Raw genomic sequence first — 11,649 nt, forward strand, 5'->3', positions numbered from 1 at the left:
TAATGGTGATGTCTTTTACTTGGCTATCCTTTTGCATTTGAGTGAAAAATTCTTGTTGGTTCTTTTGCATTTGGAGGACCGCTTTTTGAACATCAAAACCTTGGTCATTTGTTTGATTGTATGGAGGTTGATTTTGATAACCTTGGTTTTGATTGTAAAAGGGTCTTTGAGCTTGGTTTCTCATTGGAGGTGGGGTGTATGTTGTTTGAGGGTTTTGAATATTTAGGCTTTTGTATGAGAGGTTGGGATGGAATTTGCTGTTTTCATTGTAATAGTTGGAATAAGGGGTACCACTCTGATCGTATGCTTGGAAAGCATTCACTTGTTCACTTGTTCCCCTACATTCACTTTGGTCATGTCCCAAAGTTCCACAACTCTCACATACTCCACTTGGAATTGATGAAGATGAAGGAAAAGCAGATCTATATACTTAGATATTCATATATGTTATAATTTAATTTGTCATAAAATTAATGATTGATCTTATGCATGCAAACATTAAAACAAAATAAGGAAGAAACATTGTTCTTACATTGTGATTTTCGGTTTAATGGGCACAAGAGAGATCACCTTTCTCTCTTGTTCTTGAGCTTTCCCTTTTGGAGGAACTAAGACCCAAGTGTAGGATCTCTCCCAAGGATTTATACCCAAAGCTTTCTCTTAATTAAAATTAATATTATAGATACTAGTACAATATTAATCTTGTAGAAAAATGACCCAAAACAATTTGGTTTTTAATCTCCCAAAAACCGGTTGAGAGAGAATAGGAGAGGAAGTATTTTCTCTTTCTAAAATATTAATTTTTGATAAGTTAGAATGAATGAATAATGAACACTCATACATGTAGTGTATATCAAAAAATATAAGACAAAAACCCTTTGCCTTTTCTTTGGTAAAACTGGGTAGGAGGGAAGAGGAGGGAAGAAAGGAGACTCAATGCATGCTCTTGTTTGCCTTCACAATGCAAACTAGGGTTGCATGGCTAGGCTATTAGTGAATGATTATGTTTTCCACTAATTTAAACAACACAATTTTAGCCAAAACTTCCCCTTAATTTCGGTACATACATAAAATGGAATCCATTTTATTTTTGTCAATTTTGTCTTCTGTCACATGTCATATGTTACATAAATTAGTTATGTATTTTTAACATATTAAAAATCAACGTATTAATAAAAATACGTTATATACAAAAATCGACTTAGTAATTCATAATTACTTGTACCAAAATATTTTACCAATTTACAAATCACAATAAATTGTATTTATAATAATTCATACAATTTTAATTGTTTCTTTAAACAATAATTTCATCTGAGTAATGATACAATTCAAATACTCACACCGTATCTCATTTTAATCAATTTCAATGTGATACGTAAATTTTAGTTCCAAAATCGTCCGTCAATTTTCAAGTAATTTAATTAACTCGTAACGTTATACGATTAATTAAATGATCAATTAAGAGTGTTGCCCTATAGGTATGACCTAGGGGATCAACTGATCACCACCGTCGCACGACAATAATGTCAAACTCTAGTCAGCTAATCATTACCGATATATGTTGATCAGTTGACAGTAAAATATTACTTCCCAATTGTATTCTTTATAATGAGACTTAAACATGTGATCATCATGATCAACAGTCGTGATCGCATTATTGTCGGAGGACACATATTCCAACAGAAGATGCCACCATGGCATTAACATGTTGCTTAGGTGATTTGGAGGCCTCTTCAAGTTTAGCTATAGCCTTCTCAAACTTCAAATTAATGGTGTCAATATGAGCATTAAGTTAAGCACCCAATTGAGTAATAGAGTCCACTTCATGCTTGCCTTCTCTAGTAGCCTTCCGAGGTCTACTATATTGTGAGTTATGGACCGCCATTTCCTCAATCTTGTTCTATGTTTGATTATCATCAACTTTGGTAAACATACCATTGGATCCCATATTGAGAATGTTTCGGGAGTCTTCATATAGACCATTCCAAAATTGTTGTACAAGGAACCACTTGCTAAGTCCATGGTGTGGACAAGATCGACAAGTATCCTTGAATCTCTCCCATGCTTCATACAGGCATTCCTCATCCCTTTGTTTGAACCCGGTGATTTGGGATCTCAACATGTTAGTCTTTTCCGGAGGATAGAAATTTCTATAGAAAGCAAGTGCCAATTTCTTCCAAGAGTCAATACCAAGAGTAGCCTTATCTAGGCTATTCAACCATTGTTTTGCGGAACCAATCAAAGAAAAAGAAAATAAGACCCATCGAATTTGGTCTTGAGTAACTCCGGTTTGAGAAATCGCATCACAAAAGTCACAAAAAGTCTCCATATGAGAATGAGGGTCTTCACTAGGCATCCCCCCAAATTGACTTTTCTCAACTGATTGTATAAATGCGGATTTTGCAATGAAATTACCGGTTAAGTGTTGTGGTGTAGGAGTACCATTTGGTAGGTTCTCCTCAGTTGGTACGGAATGTGATAAAAATTTAGGCATTGTGGGTTGATTTTGTGGTTGGTTTTGTGTTGGGTTATACTCTCCTTCTCTTGCAAAAGGGTTAGTAAACTCAATATTGTTTGGTTTAATGTCCACAATCTCACCAATACCTCTCAAAGTATTTCTAGCAAGTCTTCTATTGTTGGTCAAAGTTCTTTCAATTTCAAGATCAATGGGTAACAAGTTACCTTGTGATCTTCTAGACATGCAAAATATCAAACAACTCGAAAACAATTAGAACAAACCTTAAGGAGTTTGACTTCCCCAAGGTAAAGAAAGACACAACTAAAAACAATCAAAGAAAATCAAATCAAGTTAACACCGTTCCCGGCAACGGCGCCATTTTTTGGTTCGCCGGTTTTGTTACTTGTCGTCAAAAGTTACCTTGACCAAAACAATATTTATAACTTCACAAACTACTTTACTCTTAGTAAAGAGGTAAGTAAAGGTCGGATCCCAAGGTACGGGTATTGATGTAGGATTTTCGATTGCAAATGGTTGTGTGTAAGGGTGTCACAATTGGGTTGAGGTAGGAGATAAACTAAACTAATCAACATTATAAAAGCAAAGCAATGAAAACAAGCAAGATGATTAAAATGAGATGTAAACAATTGATTAAAAGCACTAGGTTGTCATGGGTTCATAGGGGATTCATGGGATTTGATCGTACAAACATGTTTTCTACTAGATGCAAGCACTTATTGTTGTGATGGGATCGAGTTAGTGTATATCTTACAATCCCTAAGAAGGTTCGGATCCCGGAGCCGAATCGATTAGATTGTACAACACCTACAAGTCAACTTAATCCTCCCTATCCAACTATATGCATGGTCTAATGAGACTCGAGTTGGTTTATGTCTTACAAGTCTCATTGAAAAGGTAAATGATGGGTAAAAATTGCAAGGATTCATAGGCTGGCATTTCATCAAACATAACATGTGCATAAGTTGAAATCACAACAAGCAAGCAAATTAATTACGAAAACACATTAGATTAAGCATGAATCAATCCCCTTGTTGGTTTCCCCTAATTCCCCATTAACCCTAGTTAAGGAAACTACTCACTCATTATCAAGTTTAACATGATAACAAGGTTGTCAATCATACTAATAAGGCAAAACATGATGAACAAATGAAGATGATTAACAATAATTAAAAACGGATTAAGAGAGAATTATACCTATAAATATGATTCCAAATAATAAAGCAAAGAATAATAGAAGTACTTGATGATTGATGGAAGGTTGTCAATCCTCTAAATAAACCCAAATAATCTTCTAATTACCCAAAATAAATTATGAACAATAGAGAAATTAAGGAAAGATTAAGAAATGAAATTTGTATTAATGCTAAATTAAGAGTTGATTACAAGATTAAGAGAGTATTAAGATGAGATAAAAGAGTATTAAGACTTGATTTTAATCTAAGTAGTACAATGGGGTATTTATACTAAATATTAGGTATAAGGATTAGGGTTACTAAGGGCTTAAATGACTACTAAGACCCTTAAGAAAAGTTGAGGAAATGCTCCTCTCCAAGGAGATGCTCATCTCCGTTTTGTTTGTCCCCAAAGAATATGCTTGTCCCGAGCGTCTAGGCAGTAGACACGATGGAGTCTGCAAGGGAATCCGAGCGGATCAGGGCAGAGACGCTCGGATTGCTTGGCTTCAAGATGAGCGTCTTAGCATCGGGACGCTCGGATTGGTGGGCATAGAGACGCCCGGATTGGCAGGGAGCCGCTCGGATCCTGGGTTAGGCACTTCTCTTTTCTTCTTTCCTCAATAATCCTCGGGGATCTTGTTGAGGATGCAAGGATCCTATCATCATTGCCCAATATAATTTATTATTTACATAGGCCTTCTAGTATCGTATTCCCTTTGATGCTTGGTCATTGAATTGGATCAATTTAGCTCCATTTTGCCATGAAAATGCAAGGTTTGTACTCCTCTCCTACCAAGGCAACATAACCTCAAAGAATATGCAAAATGGGAAACTAAATATAGTAAATGACCTAATTATGCACTAAAAAGCATAGGAACGAGGCTAATTTAGGGACTAAATATGCTCAAATATGAGTCGCATCAGGTTTTACCCTTGCAACAGAGGATGGGAGTACATTCGACATTCGGCCATCTTATATTAATCTGGTCGAAAGTAATATGTACCGCAGAGTAGCTGGTGAGAATCCGCGAAAGCACATGGAAGTCTTCACTGATTACTATTCTACCATTCCTGCTACTAAGGGAGTGACGCAGGATAAGATTAAGGAGGCTCTATTTCCTTTCTCTCTGACTGATGGAGCCCGAGAGTGGCTCATTAATCTTGATAGGACTCTAGCTGGGATTACTAAATGGGAGACCCTGGCTCTAGCCTTCTATAAAGGGTACTTTCCTCCGCAGAGAACTAATTAATTGAAGGGAAAGATTACAAGTTTCAAGCAAACTCCTGACGAGAACTTGTACGAGGCGTGGGGTCGGTTCAAGAAACTTGTGCAGCCCGTTCCTCATCACGATTTCGATCAGTGGGTCTTGTGCAACCAATTCTATAATGGGTTGTATGACGATCACCGTGCTATTCTGGATGTTTCATCCAATGGTCGATTCTAGAAGAATATCGACGATGACAAGGGCTGGGGAATCATTGAGAAGATGGCTACCCATTGTGCTGAATATGGGAACCCAAGAGGAGGAATTAGAATAGTTTCTTCAGTTGATAGTGCAGTTGTGGCTCAACTAGAAGCAGTGAATGCCAGGTTTGGCAAATTGGAGTTGCAGGCTGCTGGAGATCAACAAACAGTTCACTTGTTGACTAGACAAGAGACTGTCTCATGTGAGATATGTGGTAGTAATGACGGTCATACTGCTGTAGACTGTCTAGCTGAGAAGGGGCAGGTTTTTGCCTTTCAACAATATAGGCAAGGGGGCTCCTATTACAACAATCAGAGTGGAATCCATCCTAACTTGTGATGGACGAGTCAGAATGTATTGAATCCTACACCTCCACCGCAGCAACAACAACCTTATGTTCCACCTCACAAAGCTCAACAAGGCTTTCAAAAGCCTTCATCTTTCCCACCGCCGCAACAAGGTGCTTCTTCCAGTGGTATAAGTGATGTGGCTGAGTTAAATTCGATGATTTAGTCATTGACAATCCAATTGCACAAAAGTGACCAACAAAAAGATGCATCAATAAAGTCACTTGAGTCATAAATAGCTCAACTAGCCACCAATCAAGCTTCAAGACAGCCGGGTCATTACCGTCATAACCTGATAAGAAACATCATGAGACGGTGAATTTAATTAATCTGAGGAGTGGTCTTTCCTATGAAGGACCTAAAATGCCGACTGGAAGTGTTAAATCAGACCACGAAATTGATGTTGCTGTGCAGAAACAGTCGTCTTTGAACGAAACAATGCTGAATCCGAGAAAAGTGTTCGATCGACTAATCACTGGAGGTCGATCGAAGGGATTTGCTGTGGAAATTACTCGATCGAAGGGTGAAGATGTTTGATCGAGCAATGCTGAAAAGGAAGCTTTCGATCGAGTAAGAGAAAGTACTCAATCGAACAGGAATGAGGAAGAAATCACTCGATCGAAGGAAAATGGCTCTTGATCGAAAAGAAATGATGCTAATCGTGTTGATTCTTTGGAAAAAAGAAATGAAGGTTTAGAAATTCCCATCATGGTCCCTTTTCCGAGGCGATTGCAGAACAGGAAAGCCGAACAACCGTTTGGTAAGTTCGCTGAAATTTTGAAGAGCCTTCACGTCAACGTTCCTTTCGCCGAATTGCTAACCCAGGTACCCTCTTATATGAAATTCATGAAAGAAATATTAATGCGTAAGAGACATATTAATGATCATGAAACGGTAGCTTTAACTGAAGTGGGCTCTGCCCTAATTCAAAATAAGACACCACCCAAACTGTCTGACCTGGGTAGCTTTTCTATTCCATGCCATATAGGGACCCATTTGATTGATAATGCGTTATGTGACTTGGGAGCTAGTGTGAGTGTCCTATCATTGTCTCTCGCTAAGAGACTGGGTTTGACCAAATTTCACTATACCAACATGACTGTGCAGATGGCCGACCGTACTTTATCACGGCCCATAGGTGTCTTAGAGGACGTACCTGTAAAGATCGGGAAATTCTTTATTCCCGTTGACTTTCTAGTCTTAGACATCCCCTAAGATTCTTACACTCCTATCCTATTAGGACGACCATTTTTATTTACCGCTCGCGCAGTAATCGATGTCGGGGGAAAGACTCTAACTTTTCAGGTAGGTGATGAGGAGCTGATTTTCTACCAGTCCAATTTTTTTAGGGCCCCTATGCAGGCTCAACCTTGCAATGCTCTACCCTCTATATGTTGGAATATGTGTCCTCCGACAATAATGCGATCACGACTGTTGATCATAATGATCACATGTTTAAATCTCATTATAAAGAATACAATTGGGAAGTAATATTTTACTGTCAACTGATCAACATATATCGGTAATGATTGGCGGACTAGAGTTTGACATTACTGTCGTGCGACGGTGGTGATCAGTTGATCCCTAGGTCATACCTATAGGGCAACACTCTTAATTCACCATTTAATTAATCGTATAACGTTACGAGTTAATTAAATTACTTGAAAATTGACGGACGATTTTGGAAGTTATATTTACGTATTTCATTGAAATGTGATTAAATGAAATACGGTCTGAGTAATTGAATCGTATCATTACTCGGATGAAATAATTGTTTAAGGTAACAATTGAATTTGAATGAATTATTATAAATACAATTTATTGTGATTTATAATTGGTAAAATATTTTGGTACAAGTAATTAAGAATTACTAAGTCGATTTTTGTATATGACGTATTTTTACTAATACGTTTTTTTTGTAATATGTTAAAAATACATAACAAATTTATGTGACATATGACATGTGAAATAAGACAAATTGACAAAAATAAAATGGATCCCATATTATCCAATGTGCCGAAAATGGGAGGAGTTTTAAGCTAAATATTGTGTTTATATTATTAGTGGTAAACATAATGATTACTTGCCTAAGTAGCCATGCAACCCAAGTTTACCTTGTGAAGATAAACAAGTGCATGCATTGGCTCCCTCCACCCCCTTAGTCCACCCGGTTTTGAGAGAGGAAAACCACTTGGTTTTTCCTCTTAATTTTACCTAATATACAATAATGTTATTGTATTATTCATTCATACTTTTCACTCATCTAAAATAAGAATTCTAGAGAGATAATAAGCTTCCTTCTTCCTCTCCCATAAACCGAAAATATTAAGTGTTATATAATATTTTTGGGTCATTTTCTACAAGATTAATATTGTACTAGTTCTTATAATATTAATTTTAATTAAGAGTAAGCCTTGGGTATTAAGCTTTGGGAGAGATCCTACACTTGGATCTTAGTTCTTCCATTAAAGGAAAGCACAAGAACAAGAGAGAAAGGTGATCTCTCTTGTGCCCATAAACCGAAAATACAATGTAAGAATAATGTTTCTTCCTTATTTTGTTTTAATGTTTGCATGCATAAGATCAATCATTAATTTTATGACAAATTAAATTAAAACATATATGAATATGTAAGTATATAGATCTACTTTTCCTTCAATTGGTATCAGAGCCATGGTTGTTTGCATGCAAATCGGTTAAAAGTTTTTCCGAGTTATAAAGATTAACATATAAAACTTGTAAAATTTGTGTTATTATGATATATCACGAAATTAAATCATGCATGTTAAAATTTCTGATCCTAAAATGTTTTAGGATATTTTGGTTAAATTTACGGATTTTTATTGTTCATATTATACAATAATGGCATTTAAATGTGATTTTATGAGTAAAAATGTCATTTTCGGTCTAAAATTAGCTATACTTCGAATTTTCCAGTGATTTTTGGATATGTTGTCACATATATTATTTTGAGATAACCTGTAAATTTTCATAATTTTTGGACTTGTTATGCTCGAAAAATGGATTTTTCATTATTAAATTCGGATTCAGGTGAAAAATAGGTTAATATGAGATAAATTTCGAATCTCGTCATAGAAATTTAATATTTTGTCACATGCAATTTTAAAAGATGTGTGTAAAATAATGGGCTATAGTGAAGTTTTTTTTGCATGATTTATGGATTTTTGAAGAAAAATAGCATAAATAGTGACATTATTAGCGAAAAATTAATAAAACATAATCTATGACTAAGGAAAAACGTCCAATGTTGCATTTTATTATCTTTTTCAGATCTAAAATTGAAAAGTTAATGAATATAATTTTTCCATGTTTTTATGATTATTTTAGTTAAAACCGATAAACCGCAACATTGTTTTTCCGGAAAAATTTCGAAATTTTTAACCTATGTTTTTGAATATTATGAGTGTCATGGTATTTTTCCAGAATGTTCATGAGTTTAAATTTCAAATGTCAAATTTATTTAAAATTTTTGTGATTTATTTGAATTTTATAGCTTATTTTTGTAATTTTTAGTCCATTAATGAACAATTTTACAAATATGATTTAATTATGGTCAAATTATTAGTGAAGACTAAATTTTGAGTCCTAAGAGGTTAGGGTAATTAAATTATGCATAAATATGAATTTATGTAATTTTTGTGATTATAAAATGTTGAAATCACGCAAATCCGTAAAAACCGAGTAATATACGATATTGGCTAATTAAAGGCGATTTAGCATAAAATTGAGCATGTTCATAAATATTATAATGCTGTATTTTCTTTATGATTGTCATAATTTTAATTTATGTAATTTTTGAATTATGTAATTTTACTTAGTATGACCTTAGATTTTAATTGATATTTCCCGAAATGTATGGGAATATCGATTCGGTTGTAATTTTATTGTGATCTCGTATCACCGTTTTGTAATTTAATAGATTTATTTTATTTTAGTTACAAATGTATAATAGGAAATTATGTAATTTATTATGTAATTTTATTTATTCCGGAGTTCCCAAAGACGGATTTCTTCAAGAATGGTGATACATAAAGACGGTGTTACCTCGAGATGCGTGCCACAACCGAAGTTCAAGGGACCAATGGAGTTGGTTTCCGAATATGTAATAGTTAAATAGTTTTTCTATTTTAGGAAAGGCCATACTAGGATTTATTTATTTTTATGCTTGCATTTTATTTTATGTCACATGCATCGCTAAATCGCCATAACTAAAACATGCATCTTCTTTCATCGAGTTAATCGACCGTGTCAATTAAAATTATCGTAGTTCACCGCTTTAGTTCACTTAAAACGTGATAGATAATAAATTGACATGACCTCTCGCTAAAACAATCAATTGAGACATAGCCTTACCAAATAGTAGAAACCATGAAAACCTATTTCGCGAGGGAGTGCACTCGGCTACCCCGGGGTACAAACCTTGTTACGTAGGGGAAGTGGGTGATAAATGTCTAATCCACCGAATTCATGTTGATGAGGGTTTCATCGGCTACCCCGTGCCTAAGTTAATGTGGGTTTGGATAATGGACACATTTATTCGAAATTTGGATTGAACTCAACAAAAGTTATTGATAAGGGTTTCATCGGCTACCCCGTGCCCTTGTTGATGTGTTTTGGGCTATAGATAAACATTAGAGTAATTTTATCGACCAAGAGTTCTAAAAGTAGAATCGATTAAAAGGTTAATCCACCGAGTTATATTGATAAAGGTTTCATCGGCTACCCCGTGCCTAAGTTGATATGAATTTGGGTCTTGGAATCATTTATCTAGTTGGGTAGAGGTCACTAGAAAAATGCATAAAACTTGTTTAAATCATACATTTTTACGAGTATTATTATTAAAACGATATTTGTTTTACTCGTTCTATTTTGTTTTGTAGACCACTTCTTTTTCTCATAACAAATGGCAACACCAACCTCTAACGCCACGCCTCTCGCTAGTTCATCATGGCTCCGATCCTTCATGGATCGATGTAAACTAGAAAAGAATAGGTCAAATTTCTCCGATTGGGATGCCCAACTCCAATTGGCCGCCCAAGGTGACGACAAGCTTCGTTACCTTACCGAGGCCTCTCCACCCGAACCTACCACTAGGTCGACCGCCGCCACTAGGGAAGCATATGAGGCTTACCAAAAGGAGTCCGCCGCAATGAAAAATGTCTTGATATTTGCGATGGAGGCGGATCTCCAAAGCAGAGCCTTTAAAATGGGCAACGCTAATGAGATTTACTCCAAGCTTGTGACAATGTTTTCACAAACTCCGCGGATCGTCCAGTATGAGGCGGCCGCGGCATTCTTTGATCTCGACTTCAAAGAGGGCCAAAAGGTTAGCCCTCATATGCTCAAACTTATGGAGCTTGTCGAGACCTTGAAGATTCAAAAGGTTGAAATCCCCAAAGAACTCATTGTAGATAGGATTCTACACTCCTTGTCTAAAGTCAAAGCATATGTTCAATTCCGGGTGAATTTTAACATGCAAGACAAGGATGTGTCTCTTGAAGAATTGCACAAGTTACTTGTGCAAGCCGAAAGGGACATGGGGTTAAATGTGAACCCGCCCAAGGATGTGCTTAACATAAGCACTAAGAGTAAGGGGAAGTTCAAGAAGAATGGGAGAAAGGGCAAGAAGCAAGCTGCCACATTCACCAAAGCTAAGACTTGTGAAGCTAGCACTTCAAAAATCAAGAAGGGTCCTCTTGATAAATGCCATTATTGTAATGGTATGGGACATTGGAAAAGAAATTGTTCCAAATACCTTGGTGATATTAAGGCTGGAAAGATTACTCCAGTAGGTAAATGACTATCCTTCTTTTATGTTTCTAATTCAACTATGGTATTATGATGCAAAGTTGTGATAATGTATCTCCCTTTTTATTGTAAATAGGGCCTCTACCAAGCAAATACAAGGGAAAGGAAAAGCAAGCATGAGAAACCATCAAGAAGCTAGGGATAGCTTTCATGGAGCTTTGATTTTCATTGTCTTATTTAAAATTATGTTTTGGATTTTAGAACCTTAAGTTTCCGTGTTCGACATGGAAAGGTATTTTGGATAATGGGTTGTATTTTGGATAATGGTGACTTGGTTTGCAACCCAAGTCACCCGTTTTATCATTTTATCCTTTTGTTCTAAAATTCATGTTTAAATGCTTGTTCTTAGA

At 35.8% G+C, this 11,649-nt stretch overlaps 1 non-coding gene across 1 annotated transcript; it reads left to right on the top strand.

The window, feature by feature from the left end:
- The first annotated feature begins 2,018 nt into the window (after window positions 1–2,018).
- Window positions 2,019–2,125, top strand: LOC141635131 (small nucleolar RNA R71). The gene has a single exon (XR_012539835.1). It is a non-coding gene; the product is annotated as a small nucleolar RNA R71 (small nucleolar RNA).
- The last annotated feature ends 9,524 nt before the right edge of the window (window positions 2,126–11,649 follow it).

The sequence above is a fragment of the Silene latifolia genome, chromosome Y (genome assembly GCF_048544455.1).
Source record: "Silene latifolia isolate original U9 population chromosome Y, ASM4854445v1, whole genome shotgun sequence".
Lineage (NCBI taxonomy): Eukaryota > Viridiplantae > Streptophyta > Magnoliopsida > Caryophyllales > Caryophyllaceae > Silene > Silene latifolia.